This window comes from Haemaphysalis longicornis, unplaced genomic scaffold (assembly GCF_048455015.1).
Source record: "Haemaphysalis longicornis isolate Haplotype H1 unplaced genomic scaffold, Haemaphysalis longicornis Haplotype H1 scaffold_17, whole genome shotgun sequence".
Classification (NCBI taxonomy): Eukaryota; Metazoa; Arthropoda; class Arachnida; order Ixodida; family Ixodidae; genus Haemaphysalis; species Haemaphysalis longicornis.
This window is the reverse complement of record NW_027526276.1, coordinates 7809579-7825567: the sequence shown is the minus strand read 5'-3', so window position 1 is coordinate 7825567 and position 15989 is coordinate 7809579. Positions and strand designations below refer to the sequence as shown.

Genomic DNA, 15989 nt, shown 5'->3' with positions numbered 1-15989 from the left:
CCGATCAGGATTCTATTTAAACTGGAATACTTGTGAGCACTGAAAGCAATGACAATTTTCAATAAATATTTCTTTGAAGATTGAAAAATGTGGCAATGTTGTATGATCACTTTGAATTAAAATATATAGTTATAACTCTGCTCATGTATTTGGCCGTTTCGCCGCTGCGGTCGTTCCCGGTGTAATTTTTCCATGGAGTGCTGGCGGCGAGGTCGACCGTGGTTGCGCATTGTCCGTGTTGTTATTCATGTTTTTTGTGCGATATACCGTCGTAAATTGTGTTCGCCCTTTGTGGATAAAGCCTGCTTGCCACGTTGGAAACACGTGAGGTTAAGGATAAGCTGAAATACAGCGGCAAACGATCGAAGAACGGCGGCGTTTTCCTGTGCCCGGACAAAGAAGTTCGGTAAGTTCTTTTCTGCTGGACCTTTTCTAGCGCGAGTAAGGTTCGGTGCCAGAAACGTGTTATTGGCTTGATTTCTCGTTTCCGCGTCAGTCTCACGCTGTGGTTCGTGCAAGCTAAATGCGAGTTGCTGGTGCTGCTCGATATGTCTGGCGTTGCTGACGGACAGGTGGTGGGCGCAGCGGAGGGCCTTAGGAAGCTTCAAATAATTGCCGGTGCTCTTGATAACATCGTGAGGAATCAATGTGTTTTGTTTCGTATGCGGTTTTTATCGCATAAGGTCTATTTCTATATGCGGCCGTGCGGTTTCACCGCGCTTATGTTTTATTTCGATAGCTGTGCCACTTTGAACAAAGCAAAATATCATGTGCGACTGCTTAACTTATCGGACGTAAAACTTCCCTTGAGAAAAATGAAAACCGGAAATAGTTTGAAAAGCTTAACTTGGCAATAAAAGTTTTGATATTTTTTTATTGTCTTGTTACTGGCTGAAAACCTTTCCTGACCCTTTTTCGCGTTCTCTTTCTTTGGAAACTATTTGTTTTCTTCAAACAGTTTGTAGTTCAGGAGCACCTAGGCGGAGTATATTTCACATTGCTGTAAACGCTATCTACGCTTACATAGCATTGGTTTTAAGCACCTTTCATCAATTCTGTGGTTAGGTCTTTTGACATAACTGCTTTATAATAAAACAATCATTGAGTGAGTGTTCTTACTTCTCGGAATGTGTAGTGTACTGTGAGCTTTTAACTTTGGCAGGTAACGACGTTTCTGCTTATGTAGCTTTTCTTTGCAACCTTTTCATTTAAAAGTGGCTGGAGCTTCAGGACGGGGGCTGTCTGGCAAGATGAAAAGCAATAGCAGGTACGTACTGCATTTATGTGACCGATATAGGAACCCAGAAATAGAAACTGGACCTAGAAGTACGCGTTTGAGTGATGTGGGGCCTTTACAGCAGGAATTATGGCCAGCTAACTTGTGGGAGTTGTTTATTCTTGCATTACCACAGGAATAATAGTAGTAGGTAGCCCTTTCAGCGGTAGGGTGCTCTGCATGTTTAGGACATTTGAATTATGTTGAATGTAGCTTTTTATACAAGCAGAAAGTGAATTCCTGTTTTATATTTATTTTGCACACGATGTAGTGCCTGTGCAAACCAGGTTTTCTGGGTGAAGAGTCCTTCCACATCTGCTTGAGGCTGGGCAGCTGTTAAGTCATAATGCTTTTAATGTGAGTAAGCACAAGGTCTTGCAGGTGCAGTCCCAGTGCCGCAAGAAGTAATTGGAATGCTGGAGCTGGGGCCAAACTCGGGTCTGTGTAGCTGCACCAGCGGTAACTGACAGCAGCATATCATATATGCATGCATATCGGCCACAATATCCCCTCTATACCTATGGACCCTTCTGTATTACCGTGTCACTGAGCACTATGCATTGGATGTTGGATGCCGCGCCAGTGGAGTGATGGTGCTCTCAGCAGACACTTCTGGCAGCATAGCCTGCATGCTTCCAGTGAATGTGAGCTAGTCAAGCTGAATCTCTTGCAGATACAGGAACGCTCTGTTCTTTTCTGTGAATACAGACTCCTGACATTTTTTGGCGCTATGTATGCACTGAATTTACATGGCTTCCTTGTCAGTGGTCAGTTAATCAGCCCGCTGTTTTGCGACAGGTTAAGCAAAATAAAAAAAAAACTGGGGAAATTATGCTGGTTGTGCGTGCAAGGTCCCGAAGTTATTTGTGAACTGGAGTTGTAAGTTGATCTGTCGAATGAATTTCTTTCGCTTTTTTTGCATTCAAGCTCACCCACCCCTTTCTATGAAATAAGATCATGTCTATACTACTGAGCTGCACTGTTGGTGGCACCTGGAGTGAGGCATCTTTATGCTTCATTTCTTTATGTCGACTGCATACTGTGACTGCTCAAAATGCTGTGAGCACAGTGCTTACATTATGCGCACAGGCTCAGTTGTTGTGTGAGTTCAAATTCATTTTAACCAAATAACCTGCCGCGGTGGCTCAGTGGCAAGGCGTTGCGCTGCAGAGCACAAGGTCGCGGGTTCAATTCCCGGCTGCGGCGGCCGCTTTTCTGGTGGAGGCGAAAAGCAAAAATGCCCTTGTGTATGAGATTTCAGCGCACGTTAAAGATCCTCAGGTGGTCGAAATTAATCCGGAGCCCTCCACTACGGCGCGCCTCATCGCCTGCGTTGCGTCGGCGCGTTAAACCCTACAATCAATCAATCATTTCAACCAAATAGATTTTTGTCGAAGCGAAACGAACCGTTGTGATTTCTTTGTCATATTTTGTTTATTCTTGCTCATTAATTAAATTTTTTTTTCATCTATATAAAATGGCTTTAGTGCCTCTAAATGTGTGCAGACAAAAGTTTACATGCTGGGTTCTGTTTTTAAATGAGGCATAGCCACATGCTACTCAAGATCATGAGTTCGCTTTCTCAAATCATAAGAATTGACGATTTAGATTCTTTCGGGCCAGTAAAGTGACCGCACATGTTGATGGGGTGGTAATTCTGGCGAGGCATCAACCGCCTTGTCATCATATTGAACATATATTTGTCTAGATAGTGTGCGAAGGATGTGAAAAAAACAAATTGTACCAAAACAATGTAAATTAGGTGCAGTCAAAAGTTTGGTTCTTTGCACTATAGCGTAATGTTAGTACCTAAGCAGCATTTACTGTATTCGCAAGTTTGAGACACTGACAGCATAATGCACCCACAGCTAGGCTCAGTGGCTAAGGTGGGGTGCTGAGCCCATATATGCAGGTTTGATCTTGGCCGCGGTGGCGGCTTTTCTGATGGAGGCGAAAAGCGAAAACACCCTTGTCCCGAGATTCAGCATAAGTTAAAGTTTCCCAGGTGCTCAAAATTAATCTTGAGCCCTCCACTACTGCACGCCTCATAGCCCATTGTGCAGCTTGAGCGTGTTAAACCCTGCAATCAGTCAATCCGACGGCGTAACGTAATCACGTGATTTTTATCAGAGCCTTTTGGTGGGATGAGGGGGCAAATGTTGATAGCCCTGGCAAATAAAATGCATCAATGGTACGGATGGGTAGATGATGATGATGATTGATTGATTGTGGGGTTTAACGCGTTGATGCAACGCCGGCGATTAGGCGCGCCATAGTGAAGGGCTCCGGATTAATTTTGGCCACCTGGGGATCTTTAACGTGCGCCGAAATCTCGTACACGTGCGCGTTTTTGCTTTTCGCCTCCATCAGAAAAGCGGCCGCAGCAGCCGGGAATCGAACCCCAACCTCGTGCTCAGCAGCGCAATGCCCTAGCCACTGCAGCAGGTACGGATGGGTAGGTTTACCTAAAGTAGCCCATGCTGGCTTGTGCTCCTGCATGGTCTACTATATGTAGATATTGGGGCAGCAAGGCAGTGCTCCCTAATGATTTGGCCGCAACCCCCCTGTGTACCAAGCAGGGGTACCTGAAACAGTCCATCATTTTTTAATACCTCAAAAGCTTCTCTCATTGATGATCGGGCACAAATAAGATTTCATTTTGTTGTTGGTTATAGTCTTGCTCTTCTGATCAAGATCGGTCTAAAAAAGGCGCAGAGAACATAGTGTATGCTAATTTTGAATTTTGCCCTTCCAATAATAATGCCAAAGACAACCACGTACCGTGTTTACTGAATTGTAATGTGACCACGATTGTAGTGTGAGGGGTGACTTCATCGCATCCAGAAAGAAAAATTAAAACCACTAAAGTAACTCAAGGGGTAACTTTCTGTCGTGCCAAAAAAAAAAAAAAGAAGAGCCGCCAAAGTACTCACGTGAGGCCAGTGGAATTATGGAAAAGCACATTTATTTTTCAAACACTTGGGCTAGGCGCCCACCTTTGACACTTATAACTTCGCAGGAAGCCCATCTGTCGAGCGATCTGTCGAGCAGCGCTGTTCTGTCTAACTCTCGTTCTTTTTCGTTCTTTCTTTTTTGTGCCGTGTTTCCGCGCGCTAGATTGTGAATCATGAACTTTCACCAACTCGCCCAAATCACAGTCCTCTTGAGCGATATCACTTGTTTTGAGCTGTATCAGCTCAACACTGACCGCCAAAAGGCGGTTACACTGTTTGGTGACAAAATCAGCAACACCCTTTTGTAATTCGACGTGGCAGCTGTAGCAAGGCCCTCGGAAACTTTTTGGGCAGGGGTCTCATGTAAAAAGGCGCTCCCGCAGCAGCTGCCATCCACAGACGGTCGATGTTGACTCTTCGGGGAGCTGCCGAATTCCCGATTTCTTGAGCCATTATAATAGCATGGGTCATACTGAATGCAACACGTTGCCGTAACAAGGGGAGCTGAAGAGGTGTTGATGAAACACTTGAGGGCAATGAAAGTTACCTATGCCTCAATACAAAAGTACGGCGCAAAAACAAAGGAAAAACGTTGCGCACGCTGTCAACCACCACAGAAAAAAAGCAAGGAAACGGAAAAAGTCGGTCTTAGCTTGTAGTGGACCCGAACAACTCTGACACATCTTGCTGACATAGATTGCGAAATGGTCAAAACTGTAGCCATTAATGACAATTGGGTGCATCATTGCAATTTTAGGCAACTTCAGTTGCGGTGTTAGATTGTAACGCGCGGGTTGACTTCAGGTTGCAAAAATAAAACGTGTTATAATCGACTAAATACAGTAACATTCGTATTTGTATTTAACTATTTAAATTCAATTTAAGAAATGTATGATATTGGTTCACCTCCCCTATTGTTTTGATCAGCATACTTGATCATGACAGCATCATGTGACGTTTTCAGACTGCCTAGAGATGGATGAACTCATGTTGCTCATGGCAATATGCTGAAGCACTGATTGAAATTTTGAAAAACTAGGGAAATTTTGACGCATCAGTTTGGTAGGCGCCCTGACTATAGACCCCAATTTTCCAACCTTCTCAGGGTGGCGCCATTTGCCCGGGATTGGTGTGGAGCTGTGCAGGCATTTCCCGGGGGACAGCGGGAGCAGCCACGGCCCCAGCCACATGCCACCAGCCGCATTGGACTGCGTATCTTATGGCTGATTCGGACACCTAATCTGATTTGAAAATTGGTAAGTTCATATTCAACAGTTTGCAACCCACAGTATAACAGTGTAGTAGAAAGTGGGCTAAAGGCGAGTGAAAGCTAGTTGCATGCGAGGATTGCGTATGCTGTACACAGGCTGCAAAGTGGACCATGCTGTGCATGGTTCTCACCGAAATCGCGGTTTGTGGAGCTATATTTCTCTGTGCCACACTTTTTCCAGTCAATTGCTGCACCCGACTCCTATACCCTACGAATTAGCTGTGTGTCTCACCGTCCCGGCAGAGCTGAGCTGTAGCACTAGAAAAGGGTTGAATTTTGTTTGTTTCTCGTCTATAAAATGAACACTGCTAACCTGTAGGGAACAAAAATTAGCGATAGATAATGGGATTGGAATCAATAACTGGGCTCTAAAAACAGCGTACGACAGCGCGTATTGTTGCAAAGGTGCTACATTCAAATATGTTCAATTGGGTGTGATAATCTATTGGCGGAAGCCTCAGGGACCCCCAAAATCTTAGTTATGGTTTTTAATGCAAAACGATCTTGTTTGTTATTTTTTTATGTACTCAACAACTGTGCAGTGACGCTCGAACAAGCAGCCTTTGCACATTTTCACTCAAGGCATGCCGACCTGCATGCTGGAGGAAAAAAAAAAGTGAAAAATGTGGGTACAGCTGTTATATTCGAGAGGACTGCCATGACAAAATATACCACTCAGAGGCCATGAATCTGATAAGACAACATGCGACACGGTGCATTTGCAGCCTGTGCACAGCATGGGCAAACCCTCCGTGCAGTTAGTTCTCGCTCACCATGAGTGCGCTCTCTAGTGCACTGTTAAGCTGTAGGGTGCTGACTCATTGAATAAAATTGTACTTGCCAAAACCTTGGTGCTGAGACAAATCGTCTGGAATGCAATTGAGTAAGCACTGTTTGATGGTAATGGCACTATCTAACCTCACCGGTGCTTTATTTTTAGAAAGTTCATAGCATTATCGAAAACCATGAAAGATGCAGCTTCTCGCACAAGTTCACGATGTGTGCTCTGAAATCGAGTCTGCGCTTAAAAACTGCCTTACTTGGGGGCAGCTGGATGAAACATAAATTATAATCATACAAAGAACTAAATATTCCCAATGTAAATTCAACATAAATTCGTCTTTATTGTCTTTTAAGCAGCATTTATTTATGCTTCCTCAGAAACTTCACTGCAGCAACCAAGCACAAGTTCAGAAGTTCTTGTACTGTATAGACAAGGCTTGCTCAGTTTTTTTAGTATCCTGTGCAAGTTTCTAACCTCTGTTGTTGGCTAGAAGCTTACTGTGTTAATAACCGTGGAATAGAACAAGCTGACAATGTTCCTGTCAGTGCTGCGGCACTAGCTCAAGAGGCAGCTGCTTTTTTGCCATTCACTATGCCGATGTGGAAAAAGCCATGTGTGCATTTCTCCTGGCAGGTCCCTGGAGACAGGGGTGCCTGAAGTAACGAATGAGTGCTGAGGTAGATAACGTTAAGCAATTATCACAACGCAGACCTCAATCAAGGGCTTCTAAGATGTCGAGGTAGGTATCGGTTTGTAAAGGTCCAGTTAAGATAGTAGGAAATTGTAGTGCATTTTCTTGCACGAAAGGAAAAAAGTATTTTTAGATGTGATGACATTGCTCAGAAGATTTTGCTCTAGGAGCTTGTAGGTATTTTGCTTGCACACGGTGGTGCGTGCATGCTTCCCAGCTTTGGGCTAGTGCATGGGCCGCCGCTATCCTGTAAGCACCGCAGCAAAGACGTGAATATTGTCGACTGTTTTTTTTTTCCATTGTGAACACAGTACACTGCTAACCTTTAAATGGAGGTTGCAAACCTTCCTTAGAAAGCTAATATAAAAAAAGAAACATTCGAGGAAGCCGTTTCTGCAGTACAAATAAACCGCTGTTTTGAAAGCAGTAAAGATGATGCCGAGTGAAACACTCCGGCAAATAGTTTGTTCTTTGCAAAACAGTATTTCTGGTAGAAAAGTTCAGAATGCAGCCTGGCTGTAATTTTAGAGCAGTCGTAGTTATTAAGAAAGAAGCCGTGGCTTTCTACAGTGCTGTAAACCTCTTATAAATAAGTCGTCAGTGAGCTTGGAAAGTTCTGTAAGGCTAAACAGTGAGTAGTCAAATGCATTCACACATTTTTTTTTGAAGAAAATAGTTTTTCTACCTTTAGTTGCAAGACAACCGCTGGTGGCTTTACTGAGCAACTACTGATGCCCCCTCCTCACCCCCCCCCCCCCCCTACACACACATACGCACCTTTTTTGGCATCTTTCTTGTCAACTACGACTGCACACTGCAATTTCTGTGGCTGCAAAGCTCGTGCGAGCGTACTGAGTTTGTTCCCTGCCATTTCCGTGGCCTCAACAATATTGGGGCAGCAGAGTTTTACAATCTAGGCAACTGACCATTCATAGCCGTAGTGCAAAAAAATTGGGCCTGTTTGTTTTCCTATTGCGTGTGCTTTTCTTTTCTTTCTTTTTTTTTTTTTTGAGGTTCAACATTGCGAGGACACCTATGCGCAGAATTTTGCGGTGTGTGCTTCTTGCAATATCCTCGCTTTATTACACAAGACTAAAGAGGAAATGCGGTACTATGCCGTAATTGAGACAACTGAAATAAAGCCAATGGTATGTAGGCTGTAAAAAGTGCAATAATGTAACGAGGTCCAGGTTTTGTATTTTCATGATAGAAGCATTCCTTTCCCGTCATTCGCACAAACATTTTTACTCAGTGGCTGCTATGAGGCTTTTTGATCTTAGTGATTATTCAAATAAATGCTAATGTACTGCAGCACGGCTGAGATGCACTGCTTTAATTTGATAAAGTTACAGGGGGGGAAATGTAGTATGATGCTTAATAATGACAGAACTGTATCAGTAAGTGTTCTCAAAATACACATTTCATGGGCTTTGTTTTTCCAAATGAGAGATTGAAATGGCCTCTTTTAACACACACTTCAGTTGGTTATGTAATGAGTAAAACTCGCCTGCTAGTTTCCTGCAGTGGACTGGGACACTTATACCCTAGTTACACGGGCACAGTTACCCCGCTAACCATGGTTAACGCAATCTGAGCTTGTCCACCTCAGTTCGGTTACGCTAACTGCAGTTGCCGCTGCCACAGTGTTCAAAAATCGCACAAGTCAGTTTGCACACAAGTGGCGGCGCATCAGCGTAGGCGAAAAAAATCACCTGGCGTTCGCAGAAGACGAAGGCCTCAAATAGCGGGAGCCCCCGAAGCTGCCCCCAAGAGGAGCTTGTGCTCTTTGCGTCGCTCTCGCAGTCGGCACGACCGCGCGTGAGCAGCAGCTCGTTTCCCGGTCCACCCGATCAACTATGAGAAAAGCCTAAATTTGTAAATTCCGCTGATCGTTTGCCAAAAAAAATAGACAAAGCAGGCAATCATGAAGCGTTTTCAGCGCTCAGAAACGATCCGTGCGCACGTCGGCCGTTCCTGCAAACATGCCGGCGTTTCTGTCCGCACGGCACTGAAAGCGGCTCGAACCAGCCCAGACCACGGCAGCAACAGCTTGTCGCCCCTCTTCGAAATCAATCTGATCGCGGAAAAGAAGTTCCACATGCGGCAAAGTGGATATTATAAAGGTTAAAAATTGTGCTATGTATTGTAATTCGCAGTTGTAGAGATAGCGCCGGTCAAATATCGACCGCGATCCCAAGTTCCCAACACCAAACCGACCCGAGAACAAGCCGGTCGCGAGCTGATGGGGAAGCCCCTTTTTCGCCGTGCGCGAGTGAGTCGCGTTTGGGTCTGAAGCAACTGTTTAACGATATTTTTTGTCTACACTGTTTCGCCTTTGGTTTTTATCGTGAGGTTAAAAGTTTGTTACTTTATTTTTGTTACGCTCGCAACCAAGTGACCGCTGTCGACACACTTGGAATTTCCCATGTAACAGCCGAAACCGCAGTTTGCGATAACCGCAGTTAAAATTTAGTAACCACCGTTAAACGCAACTACAGTTACTTCGGTTTTGTTTCTGCATCGCGAAATTCATATTTAGCGCTACTACGCAGTTACTACCCAACTTCAACGCTACCTGCCATGGCGCCTGGAGCGTCCGTGACTGATCCTCGAACAGAGCACGGCGCTCCTGATTCCCCCCCCCCCCCCCCCTAACCCGATTTCTGCGATAAGAACTTCAGATGAAAGTCAAAAGATCACACCCAGTCGCCAGATATTTGTTCCGCTGAGGACAGCGCTTCAAACAGGCCTTACACTGCCAGCTGTTCGACTTCCAGTTTCGTTTCCATGCGAGGGTATATCCCGGTGTCTAATGTTGCTGTTTAGTTGAACTGTCTATTTGGATGGAGTCTCCGATAACGATAAGTTTTTGTACTGTTTCATTTGAAAAATGTTAGGTAGCGCTGCAATAGAGAAGGCTCGTTGTGCTGATCTTTTTCATCGCGCAACTGCTACTCGGCCAAAGATCGCAGGGCACGATTCTAGCTCATCGTACCTTGTTTTTGCGAGCAAGGCTACAATTTCGAGTAAGAAAATGATAATGAAGCTCAGCTTTATGTTTTGAGAGATAACTGACCGTGAACGACAACAAGCATCAGCCACGGCGTTCCGTTTTAAACTTCATGCATGTTTTTTCTGCATCGCGTGCTAGTCCCAAATATTGTGCTCGCTGTAAATGAAAAGTCAGCCATTGACATGTTTTTTTTTACGTTATGTGGGTGCAAATTGGTGCCTCTGATAATGACAAACCGCCACGTTTATTCCAGGAAACCACCCGAAATTGCACATTTTGAATTGGAGGTTGGGCTTCACCGCATGACACGAGCACCGTGCATGCTAACATTTGTTTTTTATATCTGACAAACTGTTCCGCGCAAGTCGACATTTTTTCTAGGGCGTGTTTTTGAAATGTTTCCCTACAAAATGTATATTCTATTTTTTTTCTACTACCGGTGGTTTGATAAACACAACTCCTTTTTCATCATTTTTTTCGACAACTTGACAAAAATTTTGATTTTGATATTTTTTTTTTCACAACTATGATATATAAAAACCTTTAAAAAACTGGTGTTATTGGGAAGGCCGTTAAATAATCTGCATTTTGTGTTCCTGCAATTAGTGCCTAACCAATTTTTTAGCAGGAAAAAAATGTTTTCTTGGACCCCTAAAATTAGTCAATTTTCCGGCGGTAGCGAAAGAGTTAATGCAATGGACACGGAGGGGGCCGGAGGGCACATTGGTTGGGAGGGGAGGGGGGCTTTGCAGGCAAATAAATTTTGGGGAGGAAATTGAAAGCAGTGTACAAAACTAGAATAGCAATCCTTATCATGTTTATTTCCAGCATGAATGTCACGAGCTTTCATGCCAGTTGAGGTCAAAACTGCCATGTCGGCCTTCAGGTAGAAAGTGACAGAGGAGAAGGGGTCTACCATTGTGCCGGGGGCCACATAATACTGCCCCATCGGCTGCGGGTTGCCAACCCCTGACTTATAGCATTTTCGTATATCGTCTGAACATGAAGCACTGGACAACCTAAGGTTGTCAGTTCTAGATGCTTTCATTTGTGACAGAGATGGGTGGCATCTAGGAAACTTTCTGGGTGTTGCGAACAACTCAAGGCAGGTTTTCGTGGGAAGATTGACAAGCATGCTCTCATTACGTTGCAACACTTGTGGGAGGGAACCCCTGTGTCAGAGGACCTGTTTACAGACTAATTTCCTGGTGCTAACAAATTCCAAAATTTTTATGGCTGCTGCAAAGATCTTAAGAAAGAATTGTTTTTACAATTTTGTAACAGTTTGTGACCCCGCTCAAGCATTCAAAATGCTTGCCAGGTTTTCTATTCGTTTTGGTTGCTTGTCCATTTTTCATTTTCAAAGTACCGTAAATTATGTGTGGTCTTGTTTTTTTTTTCAGTGCCTGGCATAAGCTCCTTACTACTGATCCTGCCACAAACGCTGTGGATAAGAGTGGGCGAAATATGTGCGTCACTGCTGCTAATCTCACAAGGTTTGTGGGATTTCTGCATCTTAAAATCGAGGATATTGACATGCAGTTTATTAGGCTTTAGATAATACCTGCTGTTAATAGTTATTGGTGGGTTCTTTAGCATAGCCGTGAAGCACAGTGTGATTGCTTTGTGTTTTAGGTTATTTCATCCCTTCTTTCAAGCTTAGAAAGACGTGTTTGGCGAGTTGGTGCATCTTAACGATACTAGAACTTGGCGCGAAATATTGACAATCACAGAAAGTAGCTGGTGAGAACAGGCAATGACTAGCAACTAACTTTTAGGCAGCGTAAGAACACATAATTGCAGGCCACAGTTACGTGGATCCACTTGCATGCAAAAAAAATTGTGATAAGGAAAGTTCACAGCCTAATAAATACGCTCTTTCATATGAAGACCCGTTGAAATGTCACTGACACAATCAAATCCGTTCTTTCCTATGTGGTAAGCTTCCTGTATCTCACTGCACCTGGACAATTTTCACTTGCTTTTTAAGCGCGTCATGTATGCGCTTGCAGAGCTATGGATGGGGTTATGCCCACTTGTGCAGTTCTCAACTGAGAGGTTATGTTCATGTTCACGCAATCGCACGTTCACACACCTTTCAGTGTGCCCAATGCAGACCTTTCCACATGAAAGAGGTATCTCATCAGCAATGTCCCTACACAGCATCTTGCGTAGGCATTGGTGGGCTTTTTCTCGCACCCTTGCCTATCGAAGGGACCCGCAGCACTTTCCCTCGACTACTCGTAATGTATTTTGGGGTAAAGTCTATCGTCCCAGCAATCACCTCCGACAAGAATCATGAAAATATGTTCGCTATGATGGAAGGTACGTGCGATGCAAGATCGCACATAATCATTCCCTCTCAACTCATTGCGCAGGGTGCTCTTTAAACCTTTAATTAAGGCAATGCCCCAATTGCCTGTATAAGACATTTTGCAGGAAAGTGGAATCTTTCTATCACTCATGATTCAAATTCAATTGCTAGTCCGTCAAATCTCATTTTGTCTGCTTCCTTTTTGTGTGTGTGGATTTGTCCCTCGTGAATTTCTCGAGCAGAGCACATTTCTTTCAGGTACTTTTTGGGCACTACATCTGTTCTTAGTGTCGTGCAGAGATAGATGCAAAACAAAAAAAAATGCCAAGATCCGTGTAGAAATAAAAAAGTTGTTTAATTTTAAATTTAAAAATACAAGCAAATAGAGCACTGCCCTCTTCTCGAAAACTGGAAATCCGCTGCTCACTTTCTTACTGACCCCAATGTCATATGGCGGGACAAATGAGGGCGGCAAAAAATACGTCCTGGAAGTTTTAAGCCCATGGTGGCCTGACCTGGGAAGCTCCTTTCCGCGCTTCTTGACGCTGTCGTTCGGTGGTACCGTGCCGGCAAGTAGGAGAGGACAAGCAGCCACACGAGACCAGCAAAGTGACGTGCCTGCCGCTGCGTCGATGGGTGTTGCTATGCCTCTTTGTCTGAACTCTGTACCATCTTTACCTCTCTTTAATTTAGTGTGAAGCCATGTTCAGCGCTGCCTTGCTATTGAGGTTTCATGTGAACGTCACTTGTGGGTTCAAAGAGAAGTTAAAGAAACAGCTGCATATTCTGGTAAAAAAAAACCTTATAGAACGCTCACAGCAAAAAAAAAAAAAAAAACGCGGGATTAGAACCACTGACTTTCAAAACAGTACTCCAGCTTCTTACCTCTCGACCATATACACAAGCTGTGAGGCTTGCAAAAAATGAGCACAGAGCTATATAGTCAACAAATATTGCCAGGTGTGTCCGTTTCTTGTCATGTTTGAGAAATTCTGGCAGTGAGAATGCTTGTGTCTCACGCACCAATCTTGCAGACAACCCCCATCTTGCTAATACTAGAAGCAATATAGCTAGAGCTTCCATATTTACCTCATGACAAGCATCACGCGATCGCAATCTCTACGACGCAAGCAAAGGTAGCGAAGTACAGAATGTGCCACTAGAATTATATCTGTCTCCAAGAGATAATAGCTTGCCAACAAAAACAGTTTGGTTCAATTTGTCTCAAGGCAGCCAATCACTGCTAGAGAAAAAAAAATGTTGCTATTTTTTAGTGAACGGAACAGCATTTCCCAGTGCTAAAACATGTCCCCAGACTTGGAGACGGACTGATAACCTGGGAGCTGCCGTCCACTTTTGCTATGCTCCCTGACCACGCCTCCTCTACCATCGATGCCAATATCTGCCGTGAATAGACATCAGCATATGGCGCGCGAAGGAACGAGTTCGCGTGTTCGCGTGTATTTCGGCGATGCGCGCGGACGCCAGGCGGTGTCAACAGTGGTGCATCGTAACACGCCATGGAAAGGCACACGTGCTCGAAGCGGAGCCATAGGCTCTCTGTTACTGTCTCTATAGATTTTTGTATTCTTTGAGCCCACGGTTAAGCTTTTATGCTTACTTTAAAAAAAACAAGCAGTAAGGCAACATTTAGGCTCGTTTGGTCAAAATAATAGCATATACACTTTCAAGCTGAGCCAACTGTAGGGCCGCCGCTCTTTGTCATCATATCCGGAGGCCTCAAGTGTGACGTTGCCAGTACTGCATGTGCTTGTATTTTTAGACTAAAAAATAGAATAACTTTCTCATATCTGCACCGCTTTGATCATTCTTTTTGTGCATGTAGAATTTTTTTCATAGAATGTGGACTTAAAAACATTATGAACAAGATTGAGGCGTGGCTTTGCTATTGCAAACAGCAGTGACCAGTGCAGCTGAGGGGAAGCCTCAGAAAATGGCACACCTTCCTAGTCTACCTCGACGACGCCGTAGTATTTGCCCGGAACTGCGACGAGCAAGTTTAACATGAGCGCGGCACGACGAAGCGCGTTCCGAGAGGGAAACGAATGTCCCGGGGTTTTTCATCCCTGCGGACTCGCCATCGAAGTAGTCTGCTGCGGGAAACTTGGTGTAGACCCGCGAAAACGATCTGAAGGCTAGAAAAGGCGTGGCTTTGCTGTCGCAAACAGCCTCGCGAAAGTTATGCGCGGAACGCTGATGTCATTGCTAACGTCATACCATTGCATTAAGCAAGCTTGTAATACTTTTTTTTTCACCCGCCGCGGTAGCGTAGTGGCTAAGGCGTTGTGCTGCTGTGCTGAAGGTCACGGGTTCAATCCCAGCCATGGTGGCCGTTTTTCTGACGGAGGCGAAAAACAAAGACGCCCATGTGTTGAGATTTCGGCACGTGAAAGATCCCCAGGTGGTCGAAATTAATCCGGAGCCCTCCGCTACGGCGCACCTCATAACCTGCGTAGTTTCGGCGTGTTAAACCTCATAATCAATCAATTGAATTTTTTTTTCAGGAAGGGAATTGTGGATATTTTTACAGTGTAGTATATTACTTATTTGTCTGTTTTCAATTTTCTTTCAGTGTCAATACAGCCCAGGTACCCCGACGCAAACAAGGTCTCTGTGGCAGGTGTTATTAAGAAATGGCTATACTCCGCCGGTGACCGGGATGGCGGCCCCACGAAGCGGAAGACACTGGACAGTATGAACTGAGCAAAATAAATTAAGTCAAAAAACCTAATCACCACAGGCTTTGTAAATCATTACATTTGTCCCTGAAAAGGGCAAACAGTGCTCTTTAAAAGGGCACAAATGCTTATGCATGCAGTACGAACTTACAGCATGTCCCGTTTTTAGGAACCCATGTGCGCAATTCGAGCTGCTGGGGTTGGAGAGCCGGGATGTAAATGGCAGAATGTCTACTATGGTTGAACGGCTAGTATATAGCTAAAGTTGAACAGCCAGGCACCAGAATATGTTCAAGAGCCGCTCACCAGGAGAAGCTGACTGGCCGTACTTCGGCAAAAGCTTATTGGCCATTGATTAGACTCATTTCAACGGCCGACCATCGGCATAAGGTCAACAGCTGACCTCCTGCAAAAGTTAAACAGCCGGCCTCGGGCAAAGGTTCATCAGCCAGCCATTGGCAAAAGTTAACGGCTGATCTGCGGCAAAGCTGTACGGCCGGAGACTGTTGTGGACCCCTCTGCAATGAATTGGTAAAAGGAGAGTGGCCATTGGGTGTACAGCAGTCAACTTTAAACACACCGCAAAGGCCCACCTTTGAGTGCGCGCTTTACACTTTGACTGGAGAAAGGCCGAGCAGAAATTACCCTGCTGAAGTTCCTAGGCTGATTATAAGCCGTACAGGCTTGTGCTGCTTGGGTTACTGCCTTGCCGTTTGGCCGCTCGCAATACATGCTCGGCCTCCCTGCAGATTTGGCCTTTGGCGAAGTTTCGCCCGCCCGTCTCGAGTCACTCAGCACTGTGTGGCAGTCTTGTTGGCGATGGCCACCTCCCCCACTTGTTCTGCTCTGGTGTTCATCACGCTCGCTGTCATCCTCGGGGCACCGGTCGACGCCTGGATTACGAACGCCGCGAAGGCATTGGTGTTGCAGCTATCTGTTGTAGGCTGCAACGTACCTGATGTGGCTGATTATGAAGGATTTTAAGAGT

At 44.8% G+C, this 15989-nt stretch overlaps 1 long non-coding RNA gene across 1 annotated transcript; it reads left to right on the top strand.

Annotated features, from left to right (window-relative positions):
• Positions 1–203: 203 nt before the first annotated feature.
• LOC144166361 (uncharacterized) lies at positions 204–15023 on the top strand. Its single transcript, XR_013321659.1, has 5 exons — positions 204–406; positions 1216–1267; positions 5336–5486; positions 11392–11484; positions 14896–15023. It is a non-coding gene; the product is annotated as an uncharacterized LOC144166361 (long non-coding RNA).
• The last annotated feature ends 966 nt before the right edge of the window (positions 15024–15989 follow it).